This window comes from Triticum urartu, chromosome 4A (genome assembly GCF_056163025.1).
Source record: "Triticum urartu cultivar PI428250 chromosome 4A, HENAU_Tu73, whole genome shotgun sequence".
Taxonomy (NCBI): Eukaryota; Viridiplantae; Streptophyta; class Magnoliopsida; order Poales; family Poaceae; genus Triticum; species Triticum urartu.
Window position 1 is genome coordinate 381016571 of NC_141876.1, and position 26259 is coordinate 381042829.

General features: G+C 40.8%; 1 pseudogene; it reads left to right on the forward strand.

The window, feature by feature from the left end:
• Positions 1–3771: 3771 nt before the first annotated feature.
• LOC147975911 (uncharacterized) lies at positions 3772–4798 on the forward strand (annotated as a pseudogene).
• Positions 4799–26259: the final 21461 nt, after the last annotated feature.

Here is a 26259-nt window from a genome sequence, read left to right on the forward strand (position 1 = left end):
AAAATTTAAAGCACACCATGCTCAAAAAGATATAAGTGAAGCACTAGAGCAATTCCATAGCTCAATTTTTTTAAGTAAAGCACATAGAGCAATTCTAACAAATCATAGCATCCTTATAGCTCTCTCAAATAGGTGTGTCCAGCAAGGCGACAAACTAAAAAGAAAAACAATCAAAGACTCATGTAATACAAGACGCTCCAAGCAAAACTCATGATATGTGACGAATAAAAATATAGCTCCAAGTAAAATTACCGATGGTTGTCAGAAGAAAGAGGGGATGCCTTCTGGGGCATCCCCAAGCTTAATTGCTTGGTTCTACTTGAATATTAAATTGGGGTGACACGGGCATCCCCAACCTTAAACTATTTTCACTTCTTGTTCCTTCATCCATCATGATCTCAACCGGAACTTGAAAACTTCAATCACACAAAACTTAACAAAACCTTCGTGAGATCCGTTAGTATAACAAAGCAAATCACCACTCTAAGTATTATTGCAAACCCATTCATATTTTATTATTGCATTATACCTACAGTATTCCAACTTTACCATGGCTTATACCCCCTCATACAATCCATAGATTCATCAAAATAAGCACACAATGCAACAAAAACAGAATCTGTCAAAAACAAAACAGTTCGTAGTAATCTGGACTTTGCCCGTAGTTATGTAACTCCAAAAATTCTGAGAAATTAGGAAATGTAGGAAATTTGTATATCAATCTTGTGTAAAAAAGTCAGAATTTTATCACACATCTATGATTTTTAAAAATTATGCTACTAGGCGCAAAAGTTTCCATTTTTCAACAATATAAAATCAACTATCACCCAACATGATCCCAAAGGTTTTACTTGGCACAAACACTAATTGAAACATCAAAACACAATCATAACAGTAGCATAATTGTGCAAACACTCAAGAACTGAAAGAAAAAGGAAAAAATAAATTTTATTCATTGGGTTGCCTCCCAACAAGCGCTATCGTTTTATGCCCCTAGCTAGGCATAATGCATAGATTCAAGTATTGTCATCTTTATTCTTATTTTCCATAGACATGTTTTGTTAGGAGGTTTCTCAAATATAACTTGAAACACATTATCCATATAAATTTTAGCATTATCAAGTTGTCCATCTTTATATCCCATTTGGTTCCCAGCTACAATCCAAGAATATTGTTGATTAACATCATTACAAACTTGTTGGATCACATCCAAAACGGGAATTTCCTTTCTAAGGTTCTCATCAAAAGTTTGGTTATTACCAAGAAAATGGCTTAGCACATAGACACTATTGTAAAGGATCTCATCTATTACCAGTTTTTCACGGTTCATACCATTAAAATCAAAAAATTCCCTACCTTCCCATATTATGTGATCAAATTCATTCATAAGAACAACAGTAGCTAACTTTTTAGCCTTCGGATCCTTTATAATGGGAAGCTCATGAAACAATGTTTGCAAGGTAGGATGAGTACGGATAGATCTATTTTCAAGTTTCAGAACTAGCGCTGAAATAGCTTCTTCATAAGTTTTAGTTCTTTTAAGTATAGGGGCATCATCACAAGTCAAAGTTCCAACACAATTGAAGAATTCTTAGATAGTTTCTTTTCCTATAACGTTCCCTTGTCCCCAAAAAAAGTTTTAGCATCTAGATTGCCAGATCGTCCAATTTTAGGAGTCCGGCCATCATCTGTTTTTGTCATACTAAAGTCACTCATGATGATCAGTTCAAGCAAACAAAAGATCGAACGAGAAAAAGGCGAATGAAAAAGAAGGCAAATAAAGAGGTATTTTTTTGTGAAATGGGGAGATGAAAACAAGAGGCAAATGGAAAATAATGTAAATTGCAAGGAGATGAGATTTGTGATTAGGAACCTGATAGATGTTGATGATGTATCCTCGGCAACGGCGCAAGAAATTCCTTTTGATGCGGCTTGAAACTGCGTCGGTATTTCCCCCAAAGAGGAAGGGATGATGCAATACAACTACGGTAGGTATTTCCCTTAGTTATGAAACCAAGGTTATCAATCCAGTAGGGGAACCACGCAACACTATGTAAATGGTATCTGCACACAAAGAACAAATACGTGCAACCCGACGCATAAGAGGGGTTGTCAATCCCTCCACGGTAAAAATATAGATTGATTTGTATAAGATTGGATAATTGGATCTAGCAAAAACACAAAATAAAATAAGTAAAGTAAAAGTGTAGCAAGGTATTTTTGGGTTTTTGGAATAATACATCTGAGAGCAATATGATAAAAGATAGACCCGTGGGGCATATATTTCACTAGTGGCTTCTCTCGAGAAAATAACATACGGTGGGTAAACAAATTACTGTTGGGCAATTGATAGAAGAGAAAATAATTATGACGATATCCAAGGCAATGATCATGTATATAGGCATCACGTCCAAGATTAGTAGGCCGACTCCTGCCTACATATACTACTATTAGTCCACACATCAACTGCTATCCAGCATGCATCTAGTGTATTAAGTTAATGGAGAAACGGAGTAATGCAATAAGAACGATGACATGATGTAGATAAGATCATTTCATGTGGGAATGGACCCCATATTTTTATCCTTAATAGCAATGATACATGTGTGCCTCTCTACCCCTTCTGTCACTGGGTGAGGACACCGCAAGATTGAACCCATCACAAAGCACCTCTTCCCATTGCAAGAAAAATCAATCTAGTTGGCCAAACCAAAGAAAATTTCATAGAAGAAGTATAAGGCTATAATAATCATGCATACAAGAGATCAAAGAAGGCTCAAATAATATTCATAGATAGATCTGATCATAAACTCGCAATTCATCGTATCCCAGCAAACACACCGCAAAAAGTAATTACATCATATAGATCTCTAAGAACATCGAGGAGAACATTGTATTGAGAATGAAGAAGAGAGAAGAAGCCAGCTAGCTACTGCATACAGACCCATAAGTCTATAGTGAACTACTCATGCATCATCGGAGGATCACCAATGAGGATGATGAACCCCTCTGTGACCGTGTTCGCCTCCGGCAGAGTGCCGAAATAGGGCTCTAGATTGGATCTCGTGGTTCTAGAACTTGCGACAATTGGAATTGTGTGACGATCGCTCCCCTAGGATTTTGGGAATATCTGAGTATTTATAGAGCTCGGAGGCAGTGGAGGAGACCTCCATGGGCCCCACCACCCATCAGGGCGCGACTAGGGCCTCTGGCGCACCCAGGTGGGTGGTGGGCCCCATGGGCCTCCCCCTGTTGCTTACATGGCTCCGAAGTTTCCTTCTGGACCAAAAAAACTCCAAAAAGTTTTGTGGCATTTGGACTTCATTCGGTACTGATATTATGTGAAGTAAAAAATAAAAAAAATAACAACTGGCACTGGGTACTATGTCAATAGGTTAGTCCCAAAAAATGATATAAAGTTGCTATAAAATGAAGGTAAAACATCCAAGAATGATAATATAACAACATGGAACAATCAAAAATTATAGATACGTTGGAGACGTATCAATGAGATGGGGGTACCACTGTCCTCCTAACCATCCAACCACATGTTCTTTGTGTTTGGGTGTCATGTATTTTGTACATTACATGTGTGTAATCTTTATCTGTTGTAACCTCCTCCTAGCATGTAGGATCCCAATGACCACTACTTGTACATTGCCTACATGCCTACTGTCTTGGCAGTCCTCTCTATATGTATCTATAACACCTGGACAATCAATATAGACAATGTGCAGTGCATATTCATCCTCTATATTGGTATCCTTCACGATGACCTTCGAGGACATCTTCGGTGAGCCCCCCTTTCCGGGCGCTTGCTCTTCCTCCTCTCATTCTCCCCTCTCGGGACCTCTCCTCCACTACTCCCGCTGCTACCTCTGCCCTCACCATCGTGATCTCTCCCTCCAGTGCCTCGCCCGTGGATCATCTTCTTCTCAACTTCTACAATGATCACATCTCAAACCACATAAAATTCAAGCTAGACCCTGCTGAAAACAACTATATCAAGTGTTGCACCTTCTTCACTTGCATCCTTCAGCAACACTGTATCCAGGATCACATTGAGCTCCATCCTCCTCCAAGTCCAGATGTTGCATGGATCACTATTGACCAATGATTGATCCTCTATACCTTCTTCACCTTAGCAGACTCTCTCCTTGGGCTTGTCATGGGCAGCGCTATTGATGCATTTAGTATGGAAATGCATCAAGGACTACTTCCTCACCAACCAAGGGGCTCGTTACCTCCACCTGATGCATCAGTACCACAATCTAAAGCAGGAGGGAATCCCGGTCTCTGACTACACATGCTGTCTCAAGGCTCTTGCAGATGGACTCGCTGACACCGGCACATCGGTCTCTGATCTGGATCTAACCATGCAATTCCTCCACGGGCTTGACGACCACTTCAAAACCATCAGCACAATTCTTGGCGACACAGTGCCGCTTCCTCCTTCGATGTCGCACGTTCTCGCATGGACCTCGCGGAGTACAACATAAACCTTCATGTTGCAGAAGCCGACCCCGCCAAGCTCACCACATTCGATGGGTCCAACTCCGCCAACGACCGCGGTGATCGAGGTGGCCATCGTGATTGTGCCCCTCCTTCTGGCCATAGTATTGGTGGCACCCATGGCAACAGCGGCGGTGATCGCAATCGTGGTCGTGGCCACTACGATGGTCACGGACACGCGCGCCCTAACTCCAGTGGTCGTAGGTCCCAGCCATTGCCCCTAGTGCCCTCAACCGCCTACACCGGTCCCTATGGCATGGTGCTCCCCACTTCTCACCCGGGTTGAATCCCACTCAACGCCGCGGGAGACCTCGGCCCCTGGCCTGGAGTGCACTTGCAGGCCTATCCCCTCATGGTGTCCGACCCGTCTTCTCAGTACCAGGCGCCACCTGTTCCCTCTTTGTCCCAGCTCAACACTCTGTCATTTGATCAAACGACCCTCTTCCACAAAGCTTATAGCCAGCAACTTCTTCCTCATAATGGAGTTGATTGGGTCCTCGACTCTAGTGTGGCCACACACAGCACATGACAGCCTGGTAACCTCTCCTAATTCCATTCTTTTCCAAAGCATGTTTCTTCGAGCATTATTGTTGGCAATCATGATTGTCTTCCCATCATTGGCACATGCTCTACCTCTCTCTCTCCCTCCCACCAATCTCTCCCTTCATGATGTTGTAGTATGTTCTAATATAGTCAAAGAACGTATTTTTGTCCGTAAGTTATCTCATGACAATCAAGTCTATGTTGAATTTAACCCACATGGTTTTCCAATGAAGGCTCTTCTAACTAGGACTCCCCTCATGACGTCCAGTAGCCCCGTCCCACTTTATCCCTTCTACGATAGTAATCTGATTGGCGGCACCACTTTTCTTTCAACCACTAGAGACTTGTCGCACCAACGCCTTGGCCGCCCTGGCAAGGCCTCCTTAGCTTCCCTTTCCAAAACTTTCCTTCCAGGTTGTAATAATAAAGCTATCTCTCCTTGTACTTCTTGTCAAATAGGGTGACAACCGCATTTAGCTTTTTCATCTTCCAATAATTGTACAAGTGCTCCAATTGAACTTATTCATTGTGATATTTGGACCTCTCTAGTTGTGAGTATTTCCGGTATCAGTACTATCTTATTGTGTAGGATGACTTTTCACATTATTCATGGTCATTCCCTTACGCCACAAATCAGAAACATCACCTACTCTGCAATGTTTCTTCTCCTATATCCTCACTCAGTTCAATACTCTCATTAAATGAACTCAAAGCAAAAATGGTGGTCTATTTATAAACACCTCTCTTCGCACCTTCTTCACGGACAATGACATCATCTACTACCTCTCGTGCCCTCACATCTCACCATAGAATGGCAAGGCCGAATGCATGATTCGTACCACCGATGACGTAAATTTGCACCCTCTTGCTCCATGCTAATCTCCCACCACCCTTGTGGGTCCAGGCTCTTCACACCACCACACATTTATTAAACCAGCCACCACCACTACCCCGCACACTCTCTATTTTATTCTCACCGGTGTTCAACGACGTTATGATCATCTCTGCATTTTTGTTTGCTTGTGTTTCCCTAACCTCTATGCCACTAGACCTCACAAATTGGCACCGCATTACACTCGCTGCATTTTTCTTGGATATCTCGTAGAACACAAAGGTTGCAGTGCTTTGATCTTTAGACCTGCCGAGTAATTGTCTCTCATCATATAATTTCTCATGAGATGAACTTTCCTTATTTGACTCCCAGAAACCCAATAACACCCGCACCTCCCACACTGGATCTCGTGCCTCCTGAGCACCTGCATGCGATCAGCTACATGATTGGTGCCCCACCTTCCTCGGACGCTAGCGCCCTTGCTAGATTTGCCTCGCACTCCACCCCACCAGCCAGTGCGCCCAACGCATCTCACCAACGTCCCACCGAGCTGACCAGGTCTGCCCCATCCCTTATCGTATGCCACACGTCACCTTCCCACCCGTCCTCACCTGACTTTGCTGGAGCAGCCCCATGTGCATGCCTAAGATGTCTCACACCTAATTCCCTTCGATCGCTCCCAGAACCCGCACGTGTCTCACTTGCCATTTCAGCTCCAGGGCCCACCCAATCCATCTCGCAGTTCATGCACTCCACTTATTCCCCGCCATGTCACCACGTCATACCGGTTGCCCCTCCACTGAATTCACATTCAATGAAGACAATGGTCAAACCAGGCTTTGCTCAACCACGCCATTTATCTTCCCTGACAACTTCCATTAGAATATCCCCTCTGCCTTCTTCTTGTAAAACTGCACTTAAAGATCCCCATTGGCACAATGCAATGCTTGATGAATTTACTATGTTGCTAAAGAACGACACTTGGAGTTTGGTTCCTTGTTCTCTAGGTGTCCACATCATCACCAGAAATGGATCTTCTTGCACAAACTCAATCCCGATGTATCGCTGGCTCCGTACATGGTGTCATGGGTACTCCGTGGCTTAATTAACCCAGTAGGAGGGCATCGACTGCATGGAGATTTACAGTCCTGGTTGTCAAACCGTCTATGCTTGCATCGTCCTGATTCTCCACTACCAACCCTTGGCCCACTCATTAACTGGATGTCAAAAATTCTTTTCTGGATGGTGTTCTCGATGAGATTGTATATTGCACTCAACATGCTGGCTTCATCGACACCTCTCATCCAACTCACGTGTGTTTTCTCAAAAAGTCACTCTATGGGTTGAGACAGACCCCTCACACTTGGTTTTTGCGCTTTCAGCCATACATTCTCTTGTTGGGTTTTGTCTCTTCCAAATGCGATACATCATTGTTTATTCTTCATTGTGGCTCCTCTATGTTGGGGAACGCAGTAATTTCAAAAAAATTCCTACGCACACGCAAGATCCATCTAGGTGATGCATAGTAGCGAGAGGGGAAGAGTGTTGTCCACGTACCCCCGTAGACCATAAGCGGAAGCGTTATGACAACGCAGTTGATGTAGTCGTACGTCTTCACGATCCGACCGATCCTAGTACCAAAGGTACGGCACCTCCCTGATCTACACACGTTCAGCTCGGTGATGTCCCGCGAACTCTAGATCCAGCTGAGTGTCGAGGGAGAGTTTCGTTAGTACGACGGCGTGATGACGATGATGATGAAGCTACCGACATAGGGATTCGCCTAAGCACTGCAATGATATGATCGAGGTGGATTATGGTGGAGGGGGGCACTGCACACGGCTAAACAATGTAAACTTGTGTGTTCTAGGGTTCCCCTGCCCCCGTATATAAAGGAGCAAGGGGGGAGGCCTGCCAGCCCTTGGGGCGCTAAAAGGAGGGGAGGAATCCTCCTCCTAGTAGGAGTAGGATTCATCCTTTCCTAGTCCTACTAGGAGGGGGAAGGAAGGAGTTGGGGAGGGGAAGGAAAAGGGGGGCGCCGCCCCCCTCCTAGTCCAATTCGGACTCATGGGGGAGGGGGCGCGCAGCCTGCCCTGGCCGCCCCTCTCTCTCTCCACTAAGGCCCATCTAGGCCCATTAGTTCCCCGGGTGGGTTCTGGTAACCCTCTGGCACTCTGGTTTTATCCGAAACACTTCCGGTGTCCGAATATAGCCGTCCAATATATCAATATTTATGTATCGACCATTTCGAGACTCCTCATCATGTCTGTGATCACATCCGGGACCCCGAACTACCTTTGGTACATCAAAACACATAAACTCATAATACCAATCGTCATCGAACATTAAGCGTGCAGACCCTACGGGTTCGAGAACTATGTAGACATGACCAAGACTCATCTCCAGTCAATAACCAATAGCGGAACTTGGATGCTCATATTGGTTCCTACATATTCTACGAAGATCTTTATTGGTCAAACTGCATAAGAACATACGTTGTTCCCTTTGTCATCGGTATGTCACTTGCTCGAGATTCGATCGTCGGTATCTCAATACCTAGTTCAATCTCATTACCGGCAAGTCACTTTACTCGTTCTGTAATGCTACATCCCGTAACCAACTCATTAGTTACATTGTTTGCAAGGCTTATGGTGATGTGCATTACCGAGAGGGCCCAGAGATACCTCTCCGATACACCGAGTGACATATCCTAATCTCGATCTATGCCAACTCAACAAACACCATCAGAGACACTTGTAGAGCATCTTTGTAGTCACCTAGTTACGCTGTGATGTTTGATAGCACACTAAGTGTTCCTCCGGTACTCGGGAGTTGCATAATCTCATGGTCATAGGAACATGTATAAGTTATAAAGAAAGCAATAGCAACAAACTAAACGATCATCGTGCTAAGCTAATGGATGGTTCAAGTCAATCACATCATTCTCTAATGATGTGATCCCGTTTATCAAATGACAACTCTTTGTCCATGGCTAGGAAACTTAACCATCTTTGATCAATGAGCTAGTCAAGTATAGGCATACTAGTGACACTCTGTTTGTCTATGTATTCACACATGTACTAAGTTTCTGGTTAATACAACTCTAGCATGAATAATAAACATTTATCATGATATAAGAAATATAAATAACAACTTTATTATTTCCTCTAGGGACATTTCCTTCAGTCTCCCACTTGCACTAGAGTCAATAATCTAGATTAGATTGTAATGATTCTAACATTAATGGAGTCTTGGTGCTGATCATGTTTTGCTCGTGAGAGAGGCTTAGTCAACGGGTCTGCAACATTCAGATCCGTATGTATCTTGCAAATCTCTATGTTTCCCTTCTTGACTTGATCGCGGATGGAATTGAAGCGTCTCTTGATGTGCTTGGTTCTCTTGTGAAATTAGGATTCCTTTGCCAAAGCAATATCACCAGTATTGTCACAAAAGATTTTCATTGGACCTGATGCACTAGGTATGACACCTAGATCGGATATGAACTCCTTCATCCAGACTCCTTCATTTGCTGCTTCTGAAGCAGCTATGTACTCCGCTTCACATGTAGATCCTGGTACGTCTCCAACATATCTATAATTTTTGATTGTTACATGCTATTATATTATCAACCTTGGATGTTTTATATGCATTTATATGCTACTTTATATGATTTTTGGGACTAACCTATTAACCTAGAGCCCAGTGCCAGTTTCTGTTTTTTCCTTGTTTTAGTGTATCGCAGAAAAGGAAAATCAAACAGAGTCCAATTGACCTGAAACTTCACGGAACTTATTTTTGGACTAGAAGAAGCCCACGGAGTATCGGAGATGGACCAGGAGAGTCCCGGGTTGCCCATGAGGGTGGGGGGCGTGCGCACCCCCCTGGGCGCGCCCCCCTGCCTCGTGGACAACTCGGAGATCCACCGACGTACTTCTTCCTCCTATATATACCCATATACCCTAAAAACTTCGAGGAATACAATAGATCGGGAGTTCTGCCACCAGAAGCCTCCGTAGCCACCGAAAACCAATCTAGACCCGTTCCGGCACCCTGCCGGAGGGGGGAATCCCTCTCCGGTGGCCATCTTCATCATCCCGGTGCTCTCCATGACGAGGAGGGAGTAGTTCTCCCTCGGGGATGAGGGTATGTACCAGTAGCTATGTGTTTGATCTCTCTCTCTCTCTCTTGTGTTCTTGAGGTGACACGATCTTGATGTATCATGAGCTTCGCTATTATAGTTGGATCTTATGATGTTTCTCCCCCTCTACTCTCTTCTAATGGATTGAGTTTTCCCTTTGAAGTTATCTTATCGGATTGAGTCTTTAAGGATTTGAGAACACTTGATGTATGTCTTGCGTGGGATACCCGTGGTGACAATGGGGTATTCTATTGATCCACTTGATGTATGTTTTGGTGATCAACTTGCGGGTTCCGCCCATGTACCTATGCATAGGGGTTGGCACACATTTTTGTCTTGACTCTCCGGTAGAAACTTTGGGGCACTCTTTGAAGTACTTTGTGTTCGTTTGAATAGATGAATCTGAGATTGTGTGATGCATATCATATAATCATACCCACGGATACTTGAGGTGACATTGGAGTATCTAGGTGACATTAGGGTTTTGATTGATTTGTTTCTTGAGGTGTTATTCTAGTACGAACTCCATGATAGATTGAACGGAAAGAATAGCTTCGTGTTATTTTACTATGGACTCTCGAATAGATCGATTAGAAAGGATAACTTTGAGGTGGTTTTGTACTCTACCATAATCTCTTCATTTGTTCTCCGCTATTACTGACTTTGGAGTGACTCTTTGTTGCATGTTGAGGGATAGTTATATGATCCAATTATGTTATTATTGTTGAGAGAACTTGCAGTAGTGAAAGTATGAACCCTAGGCCTTGTTTCCTAGCATTGCAATACCGTTTACGCTCAATTTTATCATAGTTACCTTGCTGTTTTTATATTTTCAGATTACAAATACCCATATCTACTATCCATATACCACTTGTATCACCATCTCTTCGCCGAACTAGTGCACCTATACAATTTACCATTGTATTGGGTGTGTTGGGGACACAAGAGACTCTTTGTTATTTGGTTGCAGGCTTGCTTGAGAGAGACCATCTTGATCCTACGCCTCCTACGGATTGATACACCTTAGGTCATCCACTTGAGGGAATTTGCTACTGTCCTACAAACCTCTGCACTTGGAGTTCCAGCAACGTCTACAAGAATAAGGTTGTGTAGTAGACATCAAGCTCTTTTCTGGCGCCATTGCCGGGGAGGTTAGCGCTTGAAGGTATATCTTTAGATCTTGCAATCGAATCTTCTTGTTTCTTGTTTTAGCACTAGTTTAGTTTATAAAATAAAACTACAAAAAATGGAATTGAGTTTGCCTCATACGCTTCATCTTTTTAATGTCTTTCGTGAGTATGATGGAAAGGAAAATTGTGCCAAAGTGTTAGAAGAAGAATGCATTCAAATGTTTGGCACTAAATCTTTGAATGATGAGCATGATTGCAATGTTGTTAGTATGAACTCCTTGAATATCCATAGTACTAATGATGATTGCACTAGTTATGATGAAAATGTCTCCTATAAACATGTCAATTTTTGTGGAGTGCATTGGGTTTGCAAGTACACACCAAATATGGAAGATAGATATTGCAAGAGGCATAAGCATTTAGAAACTAAATGGTTGCAAGGAAGGCTAAATGTTAGTGCTGAAAATTTAAAATTTATTAGCCGTACTTGTGAACTTTGCAATGAACATGGTCATTTAAATATCAAATGCAAATTGTTTCATGATCGAATCGTGTCCAAAAATTGTGATGACTTGATTTCCCTTGCACTAAGATTATTCCAGAATATAACCTCGAGAAATTCCTCGATATTGATCTAGAAGAAATTTATATGTATTGTGCTGTGAATTGCATTGAAAATCCTTATATTGCCAATTACGTAAAGAAAAGAAAACAAATAGAAGATGAAGAGAATACTAACTAAAGGGAAGAGACTTCCCAATATTCTCCTATTATTTCTTATGATGAATCAGGTAACGAGGAGGAGCCTTCTATTCAACCAATCTCATTAATAAGGAGCTCCGAAAAGAGGATTGAACCCACACATGATGTGAAGAAGAAGAAAAGAAAAAGGAAGAGAGGTAAAAATATATCTCCCCCAAATAATGTTGCTCCTATTATTGTTGTGCCTCATGAAAATGAATTAAAAATAATTGTGGAAGATGATGCACTTGATGATGATCTCGTTATGCCTATTGCTTGTCGTGATGATTATGATTGGGAAGATAATGATACTTCTTATGATCTTGAAAATCTTTTTGGCACTTGCTTGGAAGAATACGATGATAATTGCTATACTATTGGTGCTATCCATACTATTAATGATGAGAGTGATTATGCTTATGATATGAAAAGGCCCAAGCTTGGGGAAGCTATGTTTGATGAGGATGCCATATTTGAGAATATATTTGCTGCAATTAATGTTTGTCCCAAGCTTGGGGATGCTAAGTTTAATGAAGATGATATTTTTAGTCTCCCAAGTTTTGATATGCAAATTTATAATGATGATAGCATGCCTCCTACTTATGATGATTATATTGATGAAAGTGGGTTTGGAAGAGTGTCAACTTTAGGAAGTAGTGATCCCACTATTTTGGAGGATGTTGAATCTTATTATGATAATTATGAAAGTGGATTTGGAGAGGTCATGACTTTATTTAGTGATGATTCCACTATCTTGGAAGAGGTTTCAATCGATTATGATGAGAACAAAGTTGCTACTTAGGATAATTATTGTGATGATACATATGCTATAAAAGTAGTGATGATTATATTTATAAAACTTTTCATGATTATGATTACCCTTTTTCTGAACATTACTCTTTTAATGTGGAAACAATTTATAGTATTCGAGTTTCTTATGATACTCCCACTATTCCGAATGAGAAGAATCTTGCTTATGTGGAGAGTAGTAAATTTTCTATGCTTGTAGATCATGAAAAGAATGATTTAGGTGCTTGTTATATTGTTGAATACATTCATGATGCTACTGAAAATTATTATGAGGGAGGAATATATGCTTGTAGGAATTGCAATAATATCAAGTTTCCTCTCTACGTGCTTAAAATCTTGAAGTTATGCTTGTTTTGCTTTCCTATGCAAGTTGATTCTTGTTCCCACAAGTTGTTTGCTCAAAAAATCCCTGTGCATAGGAAGTGGTTTAGACTTAAATGTGCTAGTCATATTATTCATGATGCTCTCTTTATGTTTCAATCCTTATCTTTTATGTGAGCATCATTGAAATCATCATGCCTAGCTAGGGGTGTTAAACGATAACGCTTGTTGGGAGGCAACCCAACTTTATTTTTGTTCCTTGCTTTTTGTTCCTATTTAGTAATAAATAATTCATCTAGCCTCTGTTTATATGTGGTTTTATGCTTTTAATTAGTGGTTGTGCCAAGTAGAACCTTTGGGAAGACTTGGGGAAAGTCTTTGCAATCATGCTGTAAAAAACAGAAACTTTAGCGCTCACGAGAATCACTTCCATTCTCTATTGGAGAGTGCTATTTAGTTAATTATTTTTGAATATGATTAATAGATAAATTCCTCACGTCCAGCAATTTATTTTAGAATTTTTGGGGTTCCATAAGTATACGTTTGATCCAGATTACTACAGACTGTTCTGTTTTTGACAGATTCTGTTTTCTATGTGTTGTTTGCTTATTTTGATGAATCTATGAGTAGTATTGGAGGGTATGAACCATAGATAAGTTGGAATACAGTAGATATTACACAAATATTAATTTAGAATGAGTTCACAACAGTAACTAAGTGGTTATTTATTTTCTTATACTAACGGAGCTTACGAGTTTTCTGTTAGGTTTTGTGTTTTGAAGTTTTCAAGTTTTGGGTAAAGATTCGATGGACTATGGAACAAGGAGTGGCAAGAGCCTAAGCTTGGGGATGCCCAAGGCACACTAAGTTAATATTCAAGGACAACCAAGAGCCTAAGCTTGGGTATGCCCCGGAAGGCATCCCCTCTTTTGTCTTCGTTCATCGGTAACTTTACTTGGAGCTATATTTTTATTCACCACATGATATGTGTTTTGCTTGGAGCGTCATTTTATTTTACTTTGTTTTGCTTGATGATTGAATAAAATACCAAGATCTGAAATTCTTAAATGTTAGAGAGTCTTCATATAGTTGCATAATTATTCGACTACTCATTGATCTTCACTTATATCTTTCGGAGTAGTTTGTCATTGCTCTAGTGTTTCACTTATATCTTTTTAGAGCACGGTAGTGGTTTTATTTTATAGAAATAGTTGAAATATCGTGCTTCACTTAAATTATTTTGAGAGTCCTTTAGAACAGCATGGTAATTTGCTTTGGTTATGAATTTAGTCCTAATATGATGGGCATCCAAGAGGGATATAATAAAAACTTTCATACAAGTGCATTGAATACTAAGAGAAGTTTGATACTTGATGATTGTTTTGAGATATGAAGATGGTGATATTAGAGTCATGCTAGTTGAGTAGTTGTGAATTTGAGAAATACTTGTGTTGAAGTTTGTGATTCCAGTAGCATGCACGTATGGTGAACCGTTATGTGATGAAGTCGGAGCATGATTTATTTATTGATTGCCTTCCTTATGAGTGGCGATCGAGGACGAGCGATGGTCTTTTCCTACCAATCTATCCCCCTAGGAGCATGCGCGTAGTATTTTGTTTCGATAACTAATAGATTTTTGCAATAAGTATGTGAGTTCTTTATGACTAATGTTGAGTCCATGGATTATACGCACTCTCACCCTTCTACCATCGCTAGCCTCTATAGTACCGCGCAAATTTTGCCGGTACCTTAAACCCACCATATACCTTCCTCAAAACAGCCACCATACCTACCTATTATGGCATTTCCATAGCCATTCCGAGATATATTGCCATGCAACTTACCACCGTTCAGTTTACTATGACACGCTCCATCATTGTCATATTGCTTTGCGTGATCATGTAGTTGACATTGTATTCGTGGCAAAGCCACCGTTCATAATTCTTCTATACATGTCATTCTTGATTCGTTACACATCCCGGTATACCGCCGGAGGCATTCATATAGAGTCATATTTTTTTCTAACTATCGAGTTGTAATTCTTGAGTTGTAAGTAAATAAAAGTGTGATGATCATCATTATTAGAGCATTGTCCTAGTGAGGAAAGGATGATGGAGACTATGATTCCCCCACAAGTCGGGATGAGACTCCGGACGAAAAATAAAAAAAGAGAAAAAAGAGGCCAAAAAAAGAGAAGGCCCGAAAAAATGAGAGAAAAAGAGAGAAGGGGCAATGCTACTATCCTTTTACCACACTTGTGCTTCAAAGTAGCACCATGATCTTCATGATAGAGAGTCTCCTATATTGTCACTTTCATATACTAGTGGGAATTTTACATTATAGAACTTGGCTTGTATATTCCAAAAATGGGCTTCCTCAAAAATGCCCTAGGTCTTCGTGAGCAAGCAAGTTGGATGTACACCCACTAGTTTCTTTTGTTGAGCTTTCATACACTTATAGCTCTAGTGCATCCATTGCATGGCAATCCCTACTCACTCACATTGATATCTATTAATGGGCATCTCCATAGCCCGTTGATATGCCTAGTTGATGTGAGGCTATCTTCTCCTTTTTTTTTCTTCTCCACAACCACCATTCTATTCCACCTATAGTGCTATATCCATGGATCACGCTCATGTATTGCGTGAAGATTGAAAAAGTTTGAGAACATCAAAAGTATGAGACAATTGCTTGGCTTGTCATCGGGGTTCTGCATGATTTAAATATTTTGTGTGGTGAAGATAGAGCATAGCCAGACTATATGATTTTGTAGGGATAGCTTTCTTGGGCCATGTTATTTTGAGAAGACATGATTACTTTGTTAGTATGCTTGATGTATTATTATTTCTATGTCAATATTGAACTTTTGTCTTGAATCTTCCGGATCTGAATATTCTTGCCACAATAAAGAGAATTACATGGATAAATATGTTAGGTAGCATTCCACATCAAAAATTCTGTTTTTATCATTTACCTACTCGAGGATGAGCATGAATTAAGCTTGGAGATGCTTGATATGCCTCCAACGTATCTATAATTTTTTATTGCTCCATGCTATTATATTATCAACCTTGGATGTTTTATATGCATTTATATGCTATTTTATATGATTTTTGGGACTAACCTATTAACCTAGAGCCCAATGCCAGTTTCTGTTTTTTTCCTTGTTTTAGAGTATCGCAGAAAAGGAAAATCAAACGGAGTCCAATTGACCTGAAACTTCACGGAACTTATTTTTGGACCAGAAGAAGCCCACGGAGTATCGGAGATGGACCAGGAGAGTCCCGGGCTGCCCACGCGGGTGGGGGGGCACCCACCCCCTGGGCGCGCCCCCTGCCTCGTGGACAGCCCGGAGATCCACCAACGTACTTCTTCCTCCTATATATACCCATATACCCTAAAAACTTCGAGGAACACAATAGATCGGGAGTTCCGCTGCCAGAAGCCTCCGTAGCCACCGAAAACCAGTCTAGACCCATTCCGGCACCCTGCCGGAGGGGGGAATCCCTCTCCGGTGGCCATCTTCGTCATCCCGGTGCTCTCCATGATGAGGAGGGAGTAGTTCTCCCTTGGGGCTGAGGGTATGTACTAGTAGCTATGTGTTTGATCTCTCTCTCTTCTCTCGTGTTCTTGAGGTGATACGATCTTGATGTATTGCGAGCTTTGCTATTATAGTTGGATCTTATGATGTTTCTCCCCCTCTACTCTCTTGTAATGGATTGAGTTTTCCCTTTGAAGTTATCTTATCGGATTGAGTCTTTAAGGATTTTAGAACACTTGATGTATGTCTTGCGTGGGATACCCGTGGTGACAATGGGGTATTCTATTGATCCACTTGATGTATGTTTTGGTGATCAACTTGCGGGTTCCTCCCATGAACCTATGCATAGGGGTTGGCACACGTTTTCGTCTTGACTCTCCGGTAGAAACTTTGGGGCACTCTTTGAAGTAGTTTGTGTTGGTTTGAATAGATGAATCTGATATTGTGTGATGCATATCGTATAATCATACCCACGGATACTTGAGGTGACATTGGAGTATCTAGGTGACATTAGGGTTTTGGTTGATTTGTGTCTTGAGGTGTTATTCTAGTATAAACTCTATGATAGATTGAACGGAAAGAATAGCTTCGCGTTATTTTACTACAGACTCTTGAATAGATCGATCAGAAAGGATAACTTTGAGGTGGTTTCGTACCCTACCATAATCTCTTCATTTGTTCTCCGCTATTAGTGACTTCGGAGTGACTCTTTGTTGCATGTTGAGGGATAGTTATATGATCCAATTATGTTATTATTGTTGAGAGAACTTGCACTAGTGAAAGTATGAACCCTAGGCCTTGTTTCCTAGCATTGCAATACCGTTTACGCTCACTTTTATCATAGTTACCTTGCTGTTTTTATATTTTCAGATTACAAATACCCATATCTACTGTCCATATACCACTTGTATCACCATCTCTTCACTGAACTAGTGCACCTATACAATTTACCATTGTATTGGGTGTGTTGGGGACACAAGAGACTCTTTGTTATTTGGTTGCAGGGTTGCTTGAGAAGACCATCTTCATCCTACGCCTCTTACGGATTGATAAACCTTAGGTCATCCACTTGAGGGGAATTTGCTACTGTCCTACAAACCTCTGCACTTGGAGGCCCAACAACGTCTACAAGAAGAAGGTTGTGTAGTAGACATCAGATCCCGCCACGACGCTCTACTTGGAACTCCACCATTTAATAAAAATACGTATCCGGTTTGTGACTTAGAGTCATCCGGATCAGTGTTAAAGCTTGCATCGAGATAACCATTTACGATGAGCTCTTAGTCACCCCCATAAATGAGAAACATATCCTTAGTCCTTTTCAGGTATTTCAGGATGTTCTTGACCACTGTCCAGTGATCCACTCCTCGATTACTTTGGTACCTCCCTGCTAAACTAATAGCAAGGCACACATTAGGTCTGGTACATAGCATTGCATACATGATAGAACCTATGGCTGAAGCATAGGGAATGACTTTCATTTTCTCTCTATCTTCTGTAGTGGTTGGGCATTGAGTCTAACTCAACTTCACACCTTGCAAGACAGGCAAGAACCCTTTCTTCGCTTGATCCATTTTGAACTTCTTCAAAACTTTATCAAGGTATGTGCTTTGTGAAAGTCTGATTAAGCGTCTTGATCTATCTCTATAGATCTTGATGCCCAATATATAAGCAGCTTCACCGAGGTCTTTCATTGAAAAATTCTTATTCTAGTATCCTTTTTTGCTATTTAGAAATTCAGTATCATTTCCGATCAACAATATGTCATCCACATATAATATCAGAAATGCTACAGAGCTCCCACTCACTTTGTTGTAAATACAGGCTTCTCCAAAAGTGTATACAAAACCATATGTTTTGATCACACTATCAAAGCATATATTCCAACCTCGAGAGGCTTGCACCAGTCAATAAATGGATCGCTGGAGCTTGCACACTTTGTTAGCACCTTTTGGATCGACAAAGCCTTCTGGTTGCATCATATACAACTCTTCTTTAATATATCCATTAATGAATGCAGTTTTGACATCCATTTGCCAAATTTCATAATCATAAAATGCGGCAATTGCTAACATGATTCGAACTGACTTAAGCATCGCTATGGGTGAGAAGGTCTCATCGTAGTCAACTCCTTGAACTTGTTGAAAACCTTTCGCAACAAGTTGAGCTTTGTAGACAGTAATATTACTGTCAGCGTCAGTCTTCTTGTTGAAGATCCATTTATTCTCTATTGCTTGCCGATCATCGGGCAAGTCAACCAAAGTCCACACTTTGTTCTCATACATGGATCCTATCTCAGATTTCATGGCCTCAAGCCATTTTGCGGAATCTGGACTCATCATCGCTTCCTCATAGTTCGTAGGTTTGTCATGGTCAAGTAACATGACCTCTAGAACTGGATTACCATACCACTCTGGTGCGGATCTTACTCTGGTTAACCTACGAGGTTCGGTCGTAACTTGATCAGAAGTTTCATGATCATCATCATTAGCTTCCTCACTTACTGGTGTAGGAATCACCGAAACTGATTTCTGTGATGAAATACTTTCCAATAAGGGAGTAGGTACAATTACCTCGTCAAGTTCTACTTTCCTCCCACTCACTTCTTTCGAGAGAAACTCCTTCTCTAGAAAGGATCCATTCTTAGCAACGAATATCTTGCCTTCGGATATGTGATAGAAGGTGTACTCAACAGTTTCCTTTGGGTATCCTATGAAGACACATTTCTTCGATTTGGGTTCGAGCTTATCAGGTTGAAGCTTTTTCACATAAGCATCGCAGCCCCAAACTTTAAGAAACGACAACTTGGGTTTCTTGGCAAACCACAGTTCATAAGGTGTCGTCTTAACGGATTTTGATGGTGCCCTATTTAATGTGAATGCAGCCATCTCTAAAGCATAACCCCAAAACGATAGTGGTAAATTAGTGAGAGACATCATAGATTGCACCATATCTAATAAAGTGCGGATACGATGTTCGAACACACCATTACGTTGTGGTGTTACAGGTAGCGTGAGTTGTGAAACTATTCCGCATTGTTTCAAATGAAGACCAAACTCATAACTCAAATATTCGCCTCCACGATCAGATCATAGAAACTTAATTTTCTTGTTACGATCATTTTCTACTTCACACTGAAATTCTTTGAACTTTTCAAATGTTTTAGACTTATGTTTCATCAAGTAGATACACCCATATCTGCTCAAATTATCTGTGAAGGTAAGAAAATAACGATAACCTTCGCGAGCATCAACACTCATCGGACCGCATACATCAGTATGTATTATTTCCAACAAGTCTGTTGCTCGCTTCATTGTTCCAGAGAACAGAGTCTTAGTCATCTTGCCCATGAGGCATGGTTCACAAGCATCAAGTGATTCATAATCAAGTGATTCCAAAAGTCCATCAGCATGGAGTTTCTTCATGCGCTTTACACCAATATGACCTAAACGGCAATGCCACAAATAAATTGCACTATCATTATTAAACTTATATCTTTTGGCTTCAATACTATGAACATGTGTATCACTACTATCAAGATTTAGTAAAAACAGACCACTCATCAAGGGTGCATGACCATAAATGATATTATTCATATAAATAGAACAACCATTATTCTCTGATTTAAATGAATAACTGTCTTGCATCAAACAAGATCAAGATATAATGTTCATGCTCAACGCTGGCACCAAATAACAATTATTTAGGTCTAGAACTAATTTTGAAGGTAGATGTAGAGGTAGCGTGCCAACAGCGATCACATCAACTTTGGAACCATTTCCCACACGCATCGTCACCTCGTCCTTAGCCAATCTTCGCTTAATCCATATCCCATGTTTTGAGTTGCGAATATTAGCAACAGAACCAATATCAAATACCAGGGCGCTACTACGAGCATTAGTAAGGTACACATCAATAACATGTATATCAAATATACCTTTCACTTTGCTATCCTTCTTCTCCGCCAAATACTTGGGGCAGTTCCATTTATACTGACCAGTCCCTTTGCAGTAGAAGCACTCGGTCTCAGGCTTAGGTCCAGACTTGGGTTTCTTCACTTGAGCAGCAACTTGCTTCCCGTTCTTCTTGAAGTTCCCCTTCTTCCATTTACCCTTTTTCTTGAAACTGATGGTCTTGTTGACCATCAACACTTGATGATCCTTCTTGATTTCTACCTTCGCAGCCTTTAGCATTGCGAAGAGCTCGGGAGTTGTCTTATCCATCCCTTGCATATTACAGTTCATCACGAAGCTCTTGTAGCTTGGTGGCAGTGATTGAAGAACTCTGTCAATGACACTATCATCAGGAAGATTAACTCCCAGCTGAGTCAAGTGGCTGTGGTACCCAGACATTCTGAGTATACGTTCACTGACAGAACCATTCTCCTCCATTTTGCAGCTATAGAACTTATTGGAGACTTCATATCTCTCAATCCTGGCATTAGGTTGAAATATTAACTTCAACTCCTAGAACATCTCATATGCTCCATGACATTCAAAACGTCGTTGAAGTCCCGGCTCTAAGCCGTAAAGCAAGGCACACTAAACTATAGAGTAGTCATGATGACCCACAAGTGTAGGGGATCTATCGTAGCCTTTTTGATAAGTAAGAGTTTAGAACCCAACGAGGAGCAGAAGGAAATGATAAGCGGTATTCAGCAAGGTATTCTCTGCAAGCACTGAAATTATCGGTAACAGATATTTTTTGTGATAAGGTAATTTGTAACGAGTAAAAAGTAATGCAAGTAAATAAGGTGCAGCAAGATGGCCCAATCCTTTTTGTAGCAAAGGACAAGCCTGGACAAACTCTTATATAAAGGAAAGCACTCCCGAGGACACATGGGAATTATCGTCAAGCCAGTTTTCATCACGTTCATATGATTCACGTTCGGTACTTTGATAATTTGATATGTGGGTGGACCGGTGCTTGTGTACTGCCCTTACTTGGACAAGCATCCCACTTATGATTAACCCCTATTGCAAGCATCCGCAACTACAATAGAAGTATTAAGGTAAACTTAACCATAGCATGAAACATATGGATCCAAATCAGCCCCTTATGAAGCAATGCATAAACTAGGGTTTAAGATTCTGTCACTCTAGCAACCCATCATCTACTTATTACTTCCCAATGCCTCCCTCTAGGCCCAAACAATGGTGAAGTGTCATGTAGTCGACATTCACATGACACCACTAGAGGGATGACAACATACATCTCATCAAAATATCGAACGAATACCAAATTCACATGACTACTTATAGAAAGACTTCTCCCATGTCCTCAGGAACAAACGTAAATACTCACAAAGCATATTCAGTTCATAATAAGAGGGGTATTAATATGCATAATGGATCTGAACATATGATCTTCCACCAAGTAAACCAACTAGCATCAACTACAAGGAGTAATCAACAGTACTAGCAACCCACAGGTACCAATCTGAGGTTTGGATACAAAGATCGGATACAAGAGACGAACTAGGGTTTGAGATGAGATGGTGTTGGTGAAGATGTTGATGGAGATTGACCCCCTCCTGATGAGAGGATCGTTGGTGATGATGATGGTGATGATTTTCCCCTCCTGGAGGGAAGTTTCCCAGGCAAAACAGCTCCGCCGGAGCCCTAGATTGGTTCCTCCTCGTGGCGGCGGAGTTTCGTCCCGTGAGATTGCTTATGATTTTTTTTCTCGATGAAAGACTCCATATAGACGAAGACGGGAATTAGAGGGCCACCAGGGGGCCCATGAGGCAGGGGGCGCGCCCAGGGGGGTAGGGCGCGCCCCCCACCCTCGTGGACGGTGGGTGGCCCCCCTTTGGTACTTCTTTCGCCCAATATTTTTTTATATATTTTGAAAATAATTCCTGTGAAGTTTCAGGACTTTTGGAGATGTTCAGAATAGGTCTCTAATATTTGCTCCTTTTCCAGCCCAGAGTTCCAGCTGTCGGCATTCCCCCTCTTCATTTAAACCTTGTAAAATAAGAGAGAATAGACATAAGTATTGTGACATAATGTGTAATAACAGCCCATAATGCAATAAATATCGATATTAAAGCATGATGCAAAATGGACGTATCAACTCCCCCAAGCTTAGACCTCGCGTGTCCTCAAGCGAAAGCCGAAATCAAAAAATATGTCCACATGTTTAGAGATAGAGGTGTCAATAAAATAAAATACGGCCATGAGGGCATCACGATCATTCTTAGAACAACAATATATATATATTGTCATATGATCTCTTATGCTAAAGTAACAATTCATTCACATACTCAAGTATGAATCAGAAACTTCATTGAAAACTAACAAACTATAATGTCAGTCATTGAAGCAATTCAATTTATCATAACATAGGAAAGAGTCAATATAAGAGCTTCTCAGCAAGTCCACATACTCAACCATCTTTTATTCTTCCACAATTGCTAACACTCATGCGATATTTATGGTTATGAAGTTTTAATCGGACACAGACAAAGATAGGGGATTATAGTTTTGCCTCCCAACTTTTTACCTCAAGGGTAATGTCAACAATAATAGTTCATGCAAACCCACATCCAATTAGCCATATATATCAGGATCTTTCCAACACATTGTGTTTGCCAAAGGATAAAATGTAAAAATGAAAGGTGAAGATCATCGTGACTCTTATATGAAGTAATAGACAAGAATAAAAGATAGGCCTTCGCAGAGGGAAGCAGAGGTTGTCATGTGCTTTTATGGTTGGATGCACAAAATCTTAATGTGAAAGAACACCACTTTATATTGCCACTTGTGATATGGACCATTATTATGTAGTCCATCGCTTTTATTTCTTCCACATCACAAGATCGTATAAAGCTTATTTGCTCCACACTAATAAATCATACATATTTAGAGAGCAATTTTTTTGCTTGCAACGATGACAGCTTACTTGAAGGATCTTACTCAATCCATAGGTAGATGTGATGGACTCTCATGGCAAAACCGGGTTTAAGGATATTTGGAAGCACAAGTAGTATCTCTACTTGGTGCAAAGAAATTGGCTAGCAAGAGAGGGAAAGGAAAGCTCAACATGTTGGATGATTCATGACAATATAATTTATCTCAGATGTAAGAAAACATAACCCATTACGTTGTCTTCCTTGTCCAACATCAACTCTTTAGCAAGTCATATTTTAATGAGTGCTCACAATCATAAAAGATGTCCAAGATAGTATATTTATATGTGAAAACCTCTCTTTCTTTATTACTTCCTATTAATTGCAACGATGACCAAAACTATGTTTGTCAACTCTCAACAATTTGTATTCATCATACTCTTTATATGTGAGCTCATTACTCTCCATAAGATCCACATGATCCCTTTATTTATTTTTATTTCTTCTCTTTTATTTTATTATATTCCCTCAAGATCATAGCAAAATAATCAAGCCCTTGACTCAACACTAATCTTTATTATATATAGCTCACGGACTTGATTACATAGAAGGATCATAAAGCAAAACTCACAACTAGATCATACTAAAACTTTATTCTACTAGATCAAGATATTATCAAAAGGATCGAACTAAGAAAAACGGTAAAGATAAAAGTGTGATGGTGATATGATACCGGGGCACTCCCCCAAGCTTGGCAGTTGCCAAGGGAAGTAACCATACCTATGTGTTTATGTTTCCTTCCTCGGAGGTGGTGATGAAGGGGTTGTTGATGATGTAGGCTTGTCGTCCATCTTCCAAGGCATAGGCTCACCATCATAGAAGGATGATCGAGTCTCCGGGATCCTCAAATCTTCAGCCAAACTCATCCTATTGAATCTATATTCATACTCACGGTTTTGGTTTTACAGGTCTTAGATCTAGGCTTGGAGGCGCTCAATTTTCTCGTGAAGCTTGAAGACGGCCTCCCCAATGTTCTTGTCATCCAGCTTGTGGTTGTTGGTGAACTCCGTGATCATTATATGGTTGGAGTTGAGTCCATGTTCCACCATCTCCTGGCACTTGAACACTTGTTGCTCCAATGCCTCGAGCCTTGCCTCCGTGCTTCTGGTCCTCCTTGGTCCCTCAACATTGCGTATGTGCAACAACCCCTCACGCATCTCAAGGGTTTGAGGGTGTTGCAGCACCTCCGTGAGGTAGGGGTTGATGACCTTCTCAAAGATCTTGTCCTTGGGGGTAATTGAAGATGACATGGCGACCTAGATCTGTCAGAAAAATAGCTCGAAACAAAGACAGAGGATGTTTGCGTGATACGGTGGTCAAAACCTTCGGGAGACTATATAGTGAATTTTTACCGACTAAAAGAAGTATCGTGCAAGAAAACGGAGTCCAGAGAGCACACGAGGTGCCCACGAGGTAGGAGGGCGCGCCCAGGGGGTAGGGGACGCCCTCTACCCTCGTGGAAGCCTCGTGTCCTTTCCGGTCTGCTTCTTATTTTCCTATTTTCTTAAATATTCCAAAACAAAGAAAAATTGCCATTAGAACTGTTTTGGAGTCGGTTTGCTTACCGTACCACGTACCTATTCCTTTTCGAAGTCTAAAACATTCTGGAAAGTGTCCCTTATGTATTTCTCCGGGGTTACGGTTTCAATAACATTAGTTTCAACATTTATAGGATTACCTAAGATATAATGTTTGATTCTTTGACCGTTCACCACCCTCGGATTTGTGCCTTCGAAGTTGTTGATTGTTATGGCACTGGAATGGTAGACCTCCTCGATGATGTAAGGACCTTCCCATTTGGAGAGGAGTTTGCCTGCAAAAAATCTTAAATGAGAGTTGTATCACAATACATAATCACCTACATTAAACTCACGTTTTTGTATCCTTTTATCATGCCATCTTTTAACCTTTTCTTTAAACAGTTTGGCATTCTCGTAGGCCCAGGTTCTCCATTCATCAAGTGAGCTAATGTCAAAAAGCCTCTTCTCACCGGCAAGTTTAAAGTCATAGTTGAGCTCTTTAATATCCCAATATGCCTTATGTTCTAATTCAAGAGGTAAGTGGCATGCTTTAGCATAAACCATTTTATATGGAGACATACCCATAGGATTTTTATATGTAGTTCTATAAGCCCATATGCATCATCAAGTTTCTTGGACCAATTCTTTATAGATCTATTAACAGTCTTTTGCAAAATTAATTTAAGCTCTCTATTTCTAAGTTCTACTTGACCACTAGACTATGGATGATATGGGGATGCAATTCTATGATTAACATCGTACTTAGCAAGCATTTTACGAAAAGCACCATGAATAAAATGTGAACCACCATCAGTCATTAGGTATCTAGGGACTCCAAACCTTGGAAAAATAACTTCTTTAAGCATCTTAATAGAGGTGTTATGATCAGCACTACTAGTTGGAATAGCTTCTACCCACTTAGTAACATAATCAACAACAACTAAAATATGAGTATACCCATTAGAGGAAAGAAAAGGTCCCATATAATCAAAGCCCCAAACATCAAATGGTTCAATAACAAGTGAATAGTTCATAGGCATTTATTGACGTCAACTAATATTACCAATTCTTTGACATTCATCACAAGACAAGACAAACTTAAGGGCATCCTTGAAGAGAGTATGCCAATAAAAACCAGATTGCAATACCTTGTGTGCAGTTCTATCTCCAGCATGGTGTCCTCCATAAGCCTCGGAGTGGCACTTGCATAGGATCTGTTCCTGTTCATGCTCAGGTACACAACGTCTAATAACACCACCTA